The following is a 14,062-nucleotide window of genomic DNA, read 5'->3' on the forward strand; positions in this document are numbered from 1 at the left end:
ATCAGACCCATAACATTTTATTGATAAATTATTATAATAATATTTTTTGACAGTTCCAGGGATGCAGTCGTCCGTGATTTGGCCTGTGCCATCGAAAATTTAAACCCAGAAGCTAATGTTTCCTTTGATTTTGTCTGGGTTGGTGACTTTAATATCCCATTATGCGAACTGTCAACTGAAAAAGTCTGTGGACTCACTAACGATGCGGGAGTGGAAGACCTGCATTTCTGTCATAACAACTATGGATATGTACTAAATTACTTTATGGGGTACTATGACTTAGAAATTCTAGGTCTCCCAAGAGAGGAATCTGGTCAAATTATCCCTACTTTTAAGGGTCACCATTCCTGCTCAGTTATTGATCATGTGATTGTTTCCTCTAATATTGTTTCCTGTTGTGCTCCCCCCAGGGTTGAAGTATCTACCTTAAGCGACCACAATTGTATTATTTTGGAAACAACTTTTTGGGGTGATAGTTGTGTTAAAACGGACGCTTTGGTCTCTAATATTGAACCGTATAGACCAAATGGTGTCCGTCTGAGATGGGCTGGGGATAAAGCAAGTGACTTAATTGGTTTTATCGTGAGGGACTGTTTACCTAACATTAGTATTATTTTTGATAACTCTACTGACGAAACGCAGGTTTTAAATGCTTTTAAGGATATCAACAAAATTATTGAGGCCAAATTTACCAAATCCAAGGGGGGCCACTGTAGTAATGTACCAAGATGGTTCGATCATTTGTGTACCCGTCTATTAACCGAATTAAAACATGCGCTTGCTAAAAAGCCTAGGGACACTGATTCTGTTGCGAAATTAAGGCTAGAATATAAGCTTGCTCTAAGGTGGAGGAAGAGTGAGCTACAGCAGTCGGCATGGGACTCTCTTAATCAAGCAGCTGAACTATCTAACAGTACTTTGTTCTGGGCTACTGTTAACTCTCCTTTCTTTAAGGATGAGAATACCCCAATGTTAACCTCCAATGTCCCGAGTGATGGTTGGGTTGCCCATTTTTCAAATATATTTGACTCTAATAGCTGTATGGGCACCTGCCAGAATAGATGGCCTGTTTTTCCCTTGAATATTACAGTTAATGAGGTAGAATCTGGCATTTGTGCCAGTAAGGGGGGGAAAGCCCAGGGACCAGATGGGGTGCCCATTGATGTGTACAAAATGGCTCCCGAGATGTGGAGCCCTCTGTTAGCTGCAGTTTTTAATGCTGCTATATGTACCGAGACCCCCGAAACATGGGGGGAATCTATTATTATTCCAATACATAAAAAAGGTAGTAGGTCCGATGTAAAAAATTATCGACCAATCTCTCTTTTAGATTCGTCAGTGAAAATCATGAGTAGAATTATGTTAGTGAGGTTAGAGGAATGGGCCGAGCAAGAGGGTATCCTAGCTGATAGCCAGTATGGATTTAGAAAGGGCAGGGGCACTCTTGATCAGTGTTTAAACCTTGATCTATTGATCGGAAAATACACTGAAGCTAAGCCAGGTTCACTTTACCTCTGTTTTGCAGACCTTAGTAGTGCCTTTGATATGGTTGACCATTCGATTTTATGGTCAACCTTGTTACAGTTAGGTGTGCCAGAAGGTATAATCTATTTTCTTGCTAGATTGTATGGGAATTTAAAAACTTGTGTGCGTTTTGGGAGCAAAGGAGAATGCATCCCTAAATTTGGTGTAAAAAGAGGCATTAGACAGGGCATTAGACAGGGCTGTGTACTGGCCCCCTCCTTTTTATTTTATTTATCAACGGAATCAACACAATTTTAAAAACTATCAAGGCAGATGTCCCACAGATTATTATACCCTGATGACGCTGTCTTACTTTCCAGAACTCCATTAGGATTGCAGCGCCTGATTGATAGATTCTCTACCTTTATTAAGGATAGGAAGTTGACTATCAATAAGAAGAAAACGTACATTATGATATGTGGGGCTAAAAGCAAAAAGAAAAGTACATTTTTAAATTCTTTTTTATAGACAAGGACAAGGTGCATCAAGTGGATACCTTTTGCTATCTTGGTATAACCTTCTCTAATGATAGAAAGTGGCTCAATGAATTTAAAAATATTTGTATTAAAATGGCAAAAAACGTCCATGGTGTTTTGAGATTTGCTGCGAAGGTCGGGGACCGACGTACCAGGGACATGCTTAAGATTTATCAAGCTAGGTGTGTTAGCATTGCTCTGTATGGGGCGGGTGTTGGGGACACTCCTATGCCCATTCTTTGCAGTTGAAGGAAAATGCTTTTTTTTAAAAACTCCTGTTACTACCTTCCACTGCTTGTACTGAGCTTACCCACCGAGAGCTGGACATTAACTTTCTTACTGATCAACTATCTCTGAGGCCACTTATGATCTGGCGTTCTATCTGGCTCCAGGAAGAAACATCTTTTAATAGATTGGTCATTGAAGACTGTCTCTCGTTGGATACATTTCTAAATATACCCTGGTTAAATTATGTTGTCAGATGTTTTTCAGAGATATTTAATTTAAACATCTTGGCGGACCCTAGTGCAGCATCTTTAGTAACGAAACAAGAGCTGAAAATAAACTTTTTGGCATTTGCCGCAAGGAAGCGGGCCATTGCTAACGGCTCTCTATCTACTGTTATGTTTTATAATAAACATAACTCTGTTGAAGGTTTACCCATTTACTTAGTATGGGTAACAAGGCCATCCCATAAGTTTTTGCTGACCAGACTAAGCTTTGGTATAGCCCATCATTTAGTGGCATTACCAACACTCAAGAAACACCCGCAGGGGCCCTGTATGTGTGATGGCGTTTATAAACAGAGCACTGAGCACTTTCTCTTAATATGTACACTGTATATGAATTTTCGTATTGCCTATTTAAAACCTATGTTTCTTAAATATGGTGTACGTACTGTTAATCCGGCTATGAGCTTAATTTTTAATTTACAACACGTCGATATCTGTTTTTTTACTGCTATGTTTTTAACTCAATCTATTAAGGCCAGGAAAAGTATGTGTTTTTAATTTATTATATTTGTAATATTTAGGTTTTGACTGTAAATCGGTTGTACCTGACACCCTAATGCATCTTTTATATTTTTTGTTGTGCTTTTATGGTCATTTTATATGTACCGAATAAAGCTTCATGAATTGAATTGAATTGAATTGGGTGCAGAAAGAGGCAAGAGAGGTACAGAAAGAAGCAAGAGAAGTGCAGAAAAAAGAAAAATGGGTGCAGAAAGAGGCAAGAGAAGTGCACAAAGAAACAACAGAGGTGCAGAAGAAGGCAAGAGAACTGCAGAAAGAGGCAAGACAGTTGTAAAAACAGGCAAACAAGGTGCAGAAAGATGGAAAAGGGGGTACAGGCAGAGGCAAGAGAGGTACAGAAATAGGGACGACGGGTGCAGAAAGATGGAAGACGGGTGCAGAAAGAGGCACAAGGGTTGCAGGAAGAAGGGACAGAGATGCAGAAAGAAGCAAGAGAAGTGCAATAAGAAGCAACAGAGGTACAAAAAGAGGGATGAGGGGTGGAGAAAGAGGCAAGAGAAGTGCAGATAGAAGCAACAGAGATGCAAAAAGGGGAAACAGGGTTCGAGAAAGTGGCAAGAGGGGTGCAGAAAGAAGCAAGAGAGGTGCAGAAAGAAACACAAAATGTGCAGAAAGAAGCAGCAGAGGTGCAGAAAGAGACCAGAGGGGTGTAAAAGAGGGAACATGGGTGCAGAAAGAAGCACAAGTGGTGCAGAAAGAAGCAAGAGAAGTGCAGAGAGGCTAGAGGAGTGCAGAAAGAAGCAACAGAGGTGCAGGAAGGCAAGAGGGGTGAAACAAGAGGGAAGAGAGGTGCAGAAAGAGGCATGAGAGGTGCAGAAAGAAGCAAAAGATGTGCAGAAAGAAACAAAAGAAGTACAGAAAGAAGGAACAGAGGTGCAGAATGAGGCAACAGGGGTGCAAAAAGAGGGAAGAGGGATGGAGAAAGAGGCAAGGGGGTTTTGAAAGAAGCAAGAGAGCTGTAGCAAGAAACAAAAGCAGGCCAGAAAGAAGGAACAGAGGTGCAGAAAGAGGCAATAGGTGTGCAGAAAGAGAGACAAGGGGTGGAGAAAGAGGCAAGGGGATGCAGAAAGAAGCAAGAGGGCTGCAGAAAGAAACAAAAGAAGTGCAGAAAGAAGGAACTGAGGAGCAGAAAGAGGCAAGAGAGGTGGAGAAGGAGGCAAGAGAGGTGCAGAAAGAAGCAAGAGAAATACAGAAAGAGGGAACAGAGGTGCAGAGAGAGGCAATAAAGGTGAAGAAAGAAGGAAAAGGGTACAGAAAGAGGAAGGAGGGGTACAGAAAGAAGCAAGAGAATTGCCGAAAGAAGGAACAGAGGTGCAGAATGAGGCAACAGGAGTGCATAAAGAGGGAAGAGGGGTGGAGAAAGAGGCAAGGGGGTGTTGAAAGAAGCAAGAGAGCTCTAGAAAGAAACAAAAGAAGTGCAGAAATAAGCAACGGAGGGCAGAAAGGGGAAAGAGGGGTTGAGAAAGGCAAGAGGGAAACAGAAAGAAACAAGAGAGGTGCAGAAAGAGGCAAGAGGGGTGCAGAAAGAGGGAAGAGGGATGCAGAAAGAGGCACAAGGGTTGCAGAAAGAAGGGACAGAGGTGCAGAAAGAAGCAAGAGAAGTGCAGAAAGAAGCAATAGAGGTGCAAAAAGAGGGAAGGGGGGTGGACAACGAGGCAAGAGAAGTGCAGAAAGAAGCAGCAGAGTTGCAAAAAGGGGGTACAGGTTTGCAGAAAGTAGAAAGAGGGGTGCAAAAAGAAGCAAGAGAGGTGCAGAAAGCATCAAGAGGGGTGCAAAAGAGGGAACAGGGATGCAGAAAGAAGAACATTTGGTGCAGAAAGAAGCAAGAGAGGTACAGAGAGAGGCTAGAGGAGTGCAGAAGCCAGAGATGCACAGAAAGAAACAAAAGAAGTGCAGAAATAAGGAACAGAGGTGCAGAATGAGGCATCAGGTGTGCATAAAGAGGGAAGAGTGTGGAGAAAGGGGGTGTAGAAAGAAGCAAGAGAGCTGTAGAGAGAAACAAAAGAAGTGCAGAAAGAAGGAACAAAGATGCAGAAAGAAGCAAAAGAGGTACATAAAGAAGCAAGAGATGCAGAAAAAACAAAATAAGTGAATAAAGAAGGAACAGAGGAGCAGAAAGAGGTAAGAGCGGAGCAGTAACAGGCAACAGGGGTGCAGAAAGAGGGAAGAGGGGTGCAGAAGCTGGCAAGGGGGTGCAGAAAGAAGCAAGAGAGGAGGAGAAAGAAACAAAATAAGTGCAGAAAGAAGAATCAGAGGTGCAGAAATAGACAAGAGGGGTGCAGAAAAAGGGATGAACGGTGCAGAAAGAGGGAAGAGAAGTGGAGAAAGAACAACAGTAGTACAGAAAGAGGCAATAGAAGTGCAGAAAGAGGCTGGAGAAGTGCAGAAAGAAACAAAAGTAGCGCAGAAAGAAGCAAGAGACGCACAGACAGAAGCAACAGAGGTGCAGAAAGTGGGAAGAGGGGTGGAGAAAGAGACAAGAGATGTGCAGAAAGAAGCAACAGAGATGCAGAAAGGGGGAAGAGTGGTAAACAAAGACGCACGTGAGGTGCAGAAAGAGGCAACAGAGGTGCAGAAAGAGGCAAAAGGGGTGCAGAAAGTAGAAGAGATTTGCAGAAAGTGGCAAGAGAAGTGCAGAAAAAGAAAGAAAGGTGCAGAGAGAAGCAACAGAAATGCAGAGAGAGGCAAGAGAGGCCCAGAAAGAAGCAAGAGTTGCTTGCACACCATTAGTACCAATTTAACACCCACATTTAGCAATAAGTAACAGGTGACCATTCTAGGTTTGCAAAGGACCTTCCACCACGCTGTAACACTTGTCACTGCATTTTTGGTAACATTTGAGCTGTTTGAGCCAAAAACAAGGATTTTTTTTTCAAATCTGCAGATTAGGCAGCCGATGAGGGAATATGTGGCTAATGCGGAAAATGTATAATTATGAGAAAGTCGGTGCAAACAGTCGCATAATTCCAGTGGCCCTGCTCATACCTCTGACTAGGTTCAGAAGTGCTCCTCAGTGATTCCTTCTTTTTTTTGTCTCATTGAGTTAATAATTTAGCTTCTATGGAAACGAGGAAGACTAAACCTGAGGTTACCACTCCACAACACAGACTATCAAACCACATAATTACTCTCCATACCACATAATCCCACTCTACATAATTCCTATACACTAAATACCACATACTTTCTATCCACATAATTCCACTGCACACAACGTACATCCACTCCACTCCAAAAAAAATTTGAGAAAAATGTTTTAATTTACAACGCCAATAGCTCTACCTCTTGCAAATGCGAGACCTATTACATTACAAATGCTTCTTTAAGTGGTAGTTGTGTTTGCATAGTGGTGGAGAAAGGGGGCTGGGCCTCCAACCAGCGCTCAGGAATTCTGTGGACTTCTGTAAAGTGGACTTCACCCCCCAATGCGTAGTGTGCCAGGAGGTGTGTTTGCAGAGTGGTGGTGAAAGGGGGGGCATGGCCTCCGAAGACCTCTTAGCAGTCCCACTGTGTGGGACTTACTGGAGGTAACAGGAGAGGTAGTTGGCCCCCAAGGACAACCTTGGAGGCCAACTACCCCTCCTATTGCCTCCAGTAAGTCCCACACATCAGCATTGGTAAGTACTCATAGCAGGCCACGCCCCCTTTGACCACCAGTCTGCAAATGGGCCCGCTGGCACACTCTTCGATGGGGATTAAAGTCCCCTTTGATGTTGTGGGTCCTTAGGGGCCAACTAGCCTACCTGATACCTCCAGTAAGCCCCAGATAGTGGGATTGCTGAGAGGTGGACACAGGCCATGCCCCCTTTCTCCACCACTATGCAAACATGCCTCCTGGCGTGCTCTTAGTTAGGGGATTAAGTCCCCTTGCCTCCTAAGGGTCTCTGGGGGCCAACTAGCCCTTCTGTTACCTCTAGTAAGCCACACACAGCTGGATTGCTGAGAGTGGTCTGAGGCCACACCCCCTTTTTACACCACTTTGCAAACGTGCTGCTCCTAGAATTAAGTCCATTTAGTCCTCAGGTCCTCAGGACACAAGAGGACCTCATCGCCCCACCAGCAGTGCACCAAGAGGCGCATTTACAGAGTGGTGTAAAAAGGGGTGTGGCCTCAGACTACCTCTCAGCAATTCCACTGTGTGGGGCTTACTGGAGGTACCTGGTGGGCTATTTGGCCCCCAGGGACACTCAGGATTCAAGTGGATGTAATCCCCCAACTTAGAACGCGCCAGGAGGTGTGTTTGTAAAGTGGTGCTAGTAGAGGACTGGGCCTCCGGTGAGATGCAGGCTTTCCTTTTTTTTTGTTAGAAGGGGGATGTGCGACCCCCCTTCTCTTAATATTTTTGGGTCCCTGAGGACCCCATCCCCCATGGACTAACCTATTTAAAAGAAAAAAGAAATGGGAAGGGGGCCGTGTCCCTCTTCCGAGGCCAATTTTGGCCCAGAGGTCCCCATCCCCCGGAGCATGGCCAATTTTTTAATAATAAAAAACAACATTTAAAGGAGAGGGGCTGCGCGGCCCCCTCCTGAGGCCATTTTTGGCTTTGCTCTCTTTAATTTTTTATTTTTTTTATTTTAAGGGCCTCTATTGGCCTCGGGGACCCCATCCCCAGGGTCTGCCCAGCCTTTCTTTTTTTTAGATTTGGAGAGGGGTCACGTGGCCCCCTTCCTTTGGCCACTTCTGGCTCTGAGGACCCCATCCCCTGTGGCCTGGCCTTACGTTAGTGACCGTGAAGCAAAGCATAGTTTACAATGACAGGGCAAGAGCTGTGCTCCCGCCCTGTCTTTGCAAACTGCAGTTTCCCAGGGTAGGCACCTCGGGACATTAGTGGAGCCGGCACTGGGGGGTGGTGGTCCCAGGGCCACAGAGGGCTCCAGGAGGGGGGACGTGCAGCCCCCCTCCCATTGGTAGGCGGCCAGGAGTCTACAATGAACCCCAGTATTTCAATAATTAGTCCCCCGGGGCAGTATGGGGGGGCCTGCACATAATGAAGCAAAGTCCCGGGAAGGTGGCGGTCCCCGGGGCTGCGGGGGGTTTTGCCAAGTCACAAGATAGCTGTCAGCACTTCTTGTTTTGGAGTGTTGACAGCCCATCAAAATAAAGCACATGCTTGGGAGAGTTCACAAACCCTCCTCGGCCACCAGATATCGATCTTTCTTATTTTTTTTATTTCTCTTAACAGATTTACAACATTTAAAGAAAAGGCCCCTTTTCTGAACCAAGACCTACCTTTTGGCCAAATTTGGTGTAATACCGTTCAGCACTTCGTGCTGTAACTTTGTCTAAAGTTTCCTATGGAAATTAACATGGAGAAAACGTGTTTTGGGACCCTTTTTTTCTGGGCCCTTACTCAACGAATCACCCTGAAACTTTCAAGACAGGAGCTGATCACTGATGTCATTTGAGATGTCATTCGTGATGTCATCAGTGATGTCACTGAGCATGTCATGAGTGATGTAATATGTGACGTCATCAGCAGTGCATTGCAGGGGCGCGAATTATAGTTAGCTCTACTAACTATAACAGCTGAATTTCTCTGGTTTTATACGAGTGAAATGTCCAACTAACTATAACGTCCCTTAAACCTATGATTTTTTCAGTGAATTTCTGAGATTTTTTAAATGCTAATTTCTAACTATAAGGTCCCTGAAACCTATGGTTTTTTCAGTGAATTTCAAAGGTTTTTTAAATGCTAATTTCTAACTATCACATAGCAGTCGCGTTTGCAGAGTGATGGAGAAAGGTGAGCGTGGCCTCTGAACACCACTTAGCAAACCCTCTGTGTGGGATTTACTGGAGGTAACAGGAGGGGTATTTAGCCCCCAACGTCAACCTTGGGGGCTAACTACCCCTCCTATTACCTCTAGTGAGTCCCACACAGCAGGATTTCTAACTTCTCATACCAGGCCACGTCCCCTTTCTCCACAACTCTGTAAACGCGTCCCCTGGCACGTTGTAAGTTGGGGAATTAATTCCCCTTGAATACTGTGGGTCCCTGGTGACCAACGAGCCCTCCAGGTACCTCCAGCAAGTGTCACAGAGCTGGATTGCAGAGAGGTGGTCCGAGGCCACACCCCGTTTTACACCACTCTGCAAGTGCGGCTCCTGGTGCACTGCTGCTTGGAGGGTGAAGTCCACTTGTGTCCTGAGGTCCTCAGTACATAAGAGGTGTGGCCCCCCTCCCTTACTGTTCAAAGCCCCGGGGAGGTGGTGGTCCCCGGGGTTTGGGAGTCCGCAACAGACACCCCATTTAATTCAAGAGTGCCCCGGGGAGTTGGTGGTCCCCGGAGCTGTGTGGGGGGGCACAAGCCCCCCACACTTCATTTTAGTTTATTTTAAGCCCCGGGGAGGTGGCTGTCCCTAGGGCTTGTGGGGCCCGCGAGGTCCTAGCGCATAAACAATTAAGCCCAGGTGAGGTGGTGGTTCCCAGGGCTGCAGGGGCCCCCACTACATAAATAAACATTGCCCACAGGACCTAGCGCACCCGGGGGCTTTAAAAAATGAAGACCAGGAGTCTGCGCTTTGTTTTTTTTCATTTTCAACAGGGTTCATGCACCCAGCGCGACCCAGCTAAAGAGTTTTAAAAAAATGCTTTTTTAGACCTACAAAGCCCTACACTATGAAGGATCAGCCTACCTGAACCATCGCCTCACATTCCATGTACCCTCCAGACAACTCTAATCCGCCCAACCCATCCTCGCCCTAATCCCCAGGATCCACAAGATCAGAACTGTAGGAAGATTGTTCTCCTACCTCGCTGCTAAGACATGGAACTCCCTACTCCTGCACCTCAGGTGATCGGTGGCACTGACGCAATTCAGGAAGCACCTCAAGACCTGGCTCTTCGATTGATCCTCCACCCCAGTAAGATCAGCAGCCCCCTCACCCCAGCACCTTCAGACACTCACGGGTGAGTAACTGTGCCTTACAAGCCCTTGATTGATTGGTTGATTGATTGATTGATTGATTGATTGATTGATTGATTGATCTGTGCGTGATGTGTAAGAACCACAAGTGAAAACAGATTTCAAAACTTCCTTCTAAAAGCACATAGGATTACATTTGTCTTTCTTCTAATTAGTCAATAAACTTAGTTAGGATGGTCATAATAAAAAATATGCCAATGAAGTAATCATACCACAATTCAATGTCACTGGGATTAAAATAATTCTAAATCATATGTTCCATATATGTTATATATATTTGTCAAACATATATTTCTTGAAAAGAGATGCTTGAAAACTATGTCATCATATACTGATTTATTTCATCTGGGAAAATACCCTTCAAGGCTTATCTCACTGAAATTGTACCATGCCTTGAGCATTATTTGTTGAACAATTTATATGCATGACAGCGCTGATTTAATTCACAGCTTTCATGTAAATCCTAATAATTGTAATCCATTCTAACTGCCCACCTCTAACAGTTTTCTTTGCCACCTATAAATTCCCAGTGACAACTAACACATATTATAGCTACATTGAGATGTAATTAAGCCAAAGAGGGCCCATTTATCTTTACCTATATATATTGATAGGCGATGCCCACAGTTATGCCTGCATTCATGTCTGCTTAGGTTAATGACCAGCACGTCCACGTAGCATTCACTCTGCTGCACATCGCTGCTAGACTGCTAGCTTTGGCACTTTTACTTTCCTTGTATGGTCTGTGCAGGATCCATTATCAGGAGGTTTCAATTTTCTCACTCTTGTGTTAATCTGTCCTTAGCTATCAGTAGCCTCAACTGTAGAGGAGCCTGCAGAGCAGAGGTGGTGGTTGCTGGATACCAGTTTGTGCTATTATTTTTGCCCTTTTTTACTACCTTTCTGGCATTCCAGCACTTGCACAGGCAGGCCACAGAAACGCCCGCAGCAATGCCTGCATGCTGGCCTACCTAGGTGTACGACGATCCAGCTGGCGTGCTACAGGAGCGCCGAAGGCATGCCCTTCTGCACCCGTCCGTACCCGGACAGCACCAAGCACCAGGATCCCTGGCTGTTTGCCCCCTGCACCAGACAGGAACTTCTGGACATTTGTCAGAGTGGTACGTTTTAGGGCTGTGAGCATTTTGAATGAAATATGACCACTAGTACATTTAAATGCCCTCAATGTGGTTTTCTCTTAGGACCAGCTCTTAAGGATAGCCTGGATCAGATTATTATTGCCCACAACTGTCACAGAGTCTTGACAACCCTCTTGGTTGTATCCTTCTGAAAGTCAGATCGTTGGTAAAGGATAAACAAGAGTTTGCAGATTATATGTTCTCACTCACCCGATCTTATATTTCGCACTGAAACTTTATTGGATACTTCATCTGGCCCGCACTTGGCAATTGCTATACCAAATGGATATAAAATATCCTGAGTAGCTAGACATTTCAGATGAGGAGGGGTAATTGCAGTGGTTTATTGCCGTTATTTTAAATTCTTCTTTAATTCTGCCCCTAATTTTTGTGATGAAGCCCTGCTGTTCACCTTTAACTTCAATAAGGTCTCTACTTTACATTGAGCACTAGTCTATCACCTCTCTGGTGTTTTACCTCGGCTGTGCGGAACTTTATGGAATCCAGCACTGAGTTTACTAACTTTACTTTATTAAGAGACTTCAACTTTCATTTAGAAAAGTTTGAGTGCCCAGAAACAGCCCAGTTGCTCGATTATTTAAAGAGCTTTGATTTGGATCAATTAATGAACTATCATATACATATAGCCAATCATATACTGTACGGCATTTTTACAAATAACCCGGTTCTGTGTTTTGATAAAGTAATTCCCCTGGTTTGGACGCACCACTATCGGGTCTGTTTTACCTTGAAAATCCCTACTAAAGATACTGGCACTTCTAATTTCCTGAATATTACTAATAAATGCCTTTGATTGGAAAGTGGATGGCATAGCTTTTGATTGGGTACTGAATCAACAAAAACTTGATCTTGATGGCAATATTGCGGTTGCTCCTGACAATTTTAATCATTGGTTAGATTCAGTGACCATTAAGATGGCACGGCCAAAAACAGTTAAATGGTACTACCGGAGCTGTAAAAACGTAAACAAAAATGTAGAGGAGAAAACAGTGCAATTTAAAGCAGAGTTAGCTATGGTGGAGAAATCCAAGTATTTCACTGAGAAAATATGCCTCGCCAAGGATTCTACTAAATAACTATTTAAGACTGTCACTCTCCTTTCCTACCATAATCATTCTCAACCTATTGCTTCCTTGCAATAGTTCTGTAATAAGCTGGCAAAATATTTAAAATCCAAGGTGTCAGGAATATATGATGAATTCTCTATCATTTCCAAAGGATCATGTTTAGATATGGGAGCTGCTCCCTTTTTTTCCTTCTCAAAGCAGTCAATCCAGCCAATCATTGCTGCACCACTTCACCCCTTTTCCTGAGGAAAGGACCCTGGGTCTTATTGGAACCATTAAATCAGTGTCTCTGTTTGATCATTGCCCTCCTTCAGTTTTGCAATTTGTATCGGAAACAGTGGCGAAACAGCTTACCATGTTACTTGATTGAGTGCACACATCAGGTAATTTTCCAACAAAGTGGAAGTGGGCATCAATTTGCCCTCTGCGGTAAAAACTCATCTTGGATCCTAATGCGACTAAAAAATATCGACTTATATCCAGACTACCTTTTCCTACAAAAATCCTAGAAAAGGCACTCAACTCAGAATGAATGGCCTTTATTGATACCCTGAACATCTTGGATCTTTCTCAACATGGGTTTAGGCCGTGTCACAGCAGTGAATCGGTATTACTAGTTGCTGTCGACGAGATTCGTAGACAGGTAGACTCAGGCAGATGTGTTGCGCTGATTCTCCTCCACCTTTCAGATGCATTTGATATGGTGCACCATTCTTTGCTAATTAAGACTCTTGAGAGGATTTGGTCAAAGGCACGGCCCTCGCAATTTTGAGTTCTTTGCTTTCAGGTAGGGACCACAGTGTGGCCCTTGGAGACTTTATCTCTGTTTCATTCACCTTGCCTTGTGGGGTTCCTGAGAGTTCCTAACTATCACCCACTTTTTTTTAATGTTTATGTTACACCTCTGACTGAACTCATTAGATCTTTCGGCTTTGACTTTGTGTCATACTCAGATGACATTCAAATTGTAGTGTCTATCTCATCGGATGCCAATGTGGAAACTACCAAATTCAAAGAATGTATGCTTAACATAGCTACCTGGATGCAACAGAACTATCTAAAATTGAATTCCAAAAAGACTGAGGTTATTTTTTTGGGTTCTGATCTTTCCATCCGGAATATCCCTTGGTGGCCTTCTTCACTTGGCAACCTCCCTTGTCCAGTTCAGAAAGCAAAGAATCTTGGAGTGTTGTTTGATGGACAGCTTTGCTTTACAGATCATATAAATAAGATCACATCTCCCTGTTTCCGTCTCTGAAGGATCCTGAAATAAGTCTTTCTATTCATTCCGGTGGACTTGCAGAAGACGGTTATTGTTGCATTAGTTATATCTAGAATAGACTATTGCAATGCTCTTTATCTAGGCATACAAATAAAGTACCAGGTGAAACTTTTGTCACTTTAGAATGTGGGTGCTGATTTGATTAATAAAATCTCCATTTTCAGCTCAATCTCCAAGGGCTACATTTAAAGCCCTCTGTACTATTCACAAAGCCTTGTACACTTGAGGTCCTGCATAATTTCAGCAGTCCTTTTCTTGGCATGTGTTGAATCGCAAATTAAGATCTAGCACTGCTAAATTTGATTTGGCCCCAATATCAAGAGATCAAAATGGGAAGAAGTTTACCTTGCCAATTTCGGAAGTCCTTACCTACTGTTTTGAGATGGAAATCCAGTATATCTTCTTTCAGAAATTTGTTAAAGCGCTAGATTAATTTTAGCCCTCTCCGGCAGAAACGCTCAGTGCTAAGACAACTCGGCAATTGCGTGCTTTATAAAAAAATGTTAATGTAATATTTCCTATAATATGTGAATTATTGAAGGACTCAATTCTCCCCATGTTTAGTGTACCATAGATCCCTTGTGTATTAAAAC

General features: G+C 43.7%; 1 protein-coding gene across 1 annotated transcript in view; it reads left to right on the plus strand.

Annotated features, from left to right (window-relative positions):
- The window catches only part of LOC146823128 (uncharacterized), a 45,504-nt gene that overhangs the window by 25,618 nt on the left and 5,824 nt on the right, over positions 1 to 14,062 (plus strand). The window lies entirely within an intron of this gene.

The sequence above is a fragment of the Triturus cristatus genome, chromosome 5_2 (genome assembly GCF_964204655.1).
Source record: "Triturus cristatus chromosome 5_2, aTriCri1.1, whole genome shotgun sequence".
Lineage (NCBI taxonomy): Eukaryota > Metazoa > Chordata > Amphibia > Caudata > Salamandridae > Triturus > Triturus cristatus.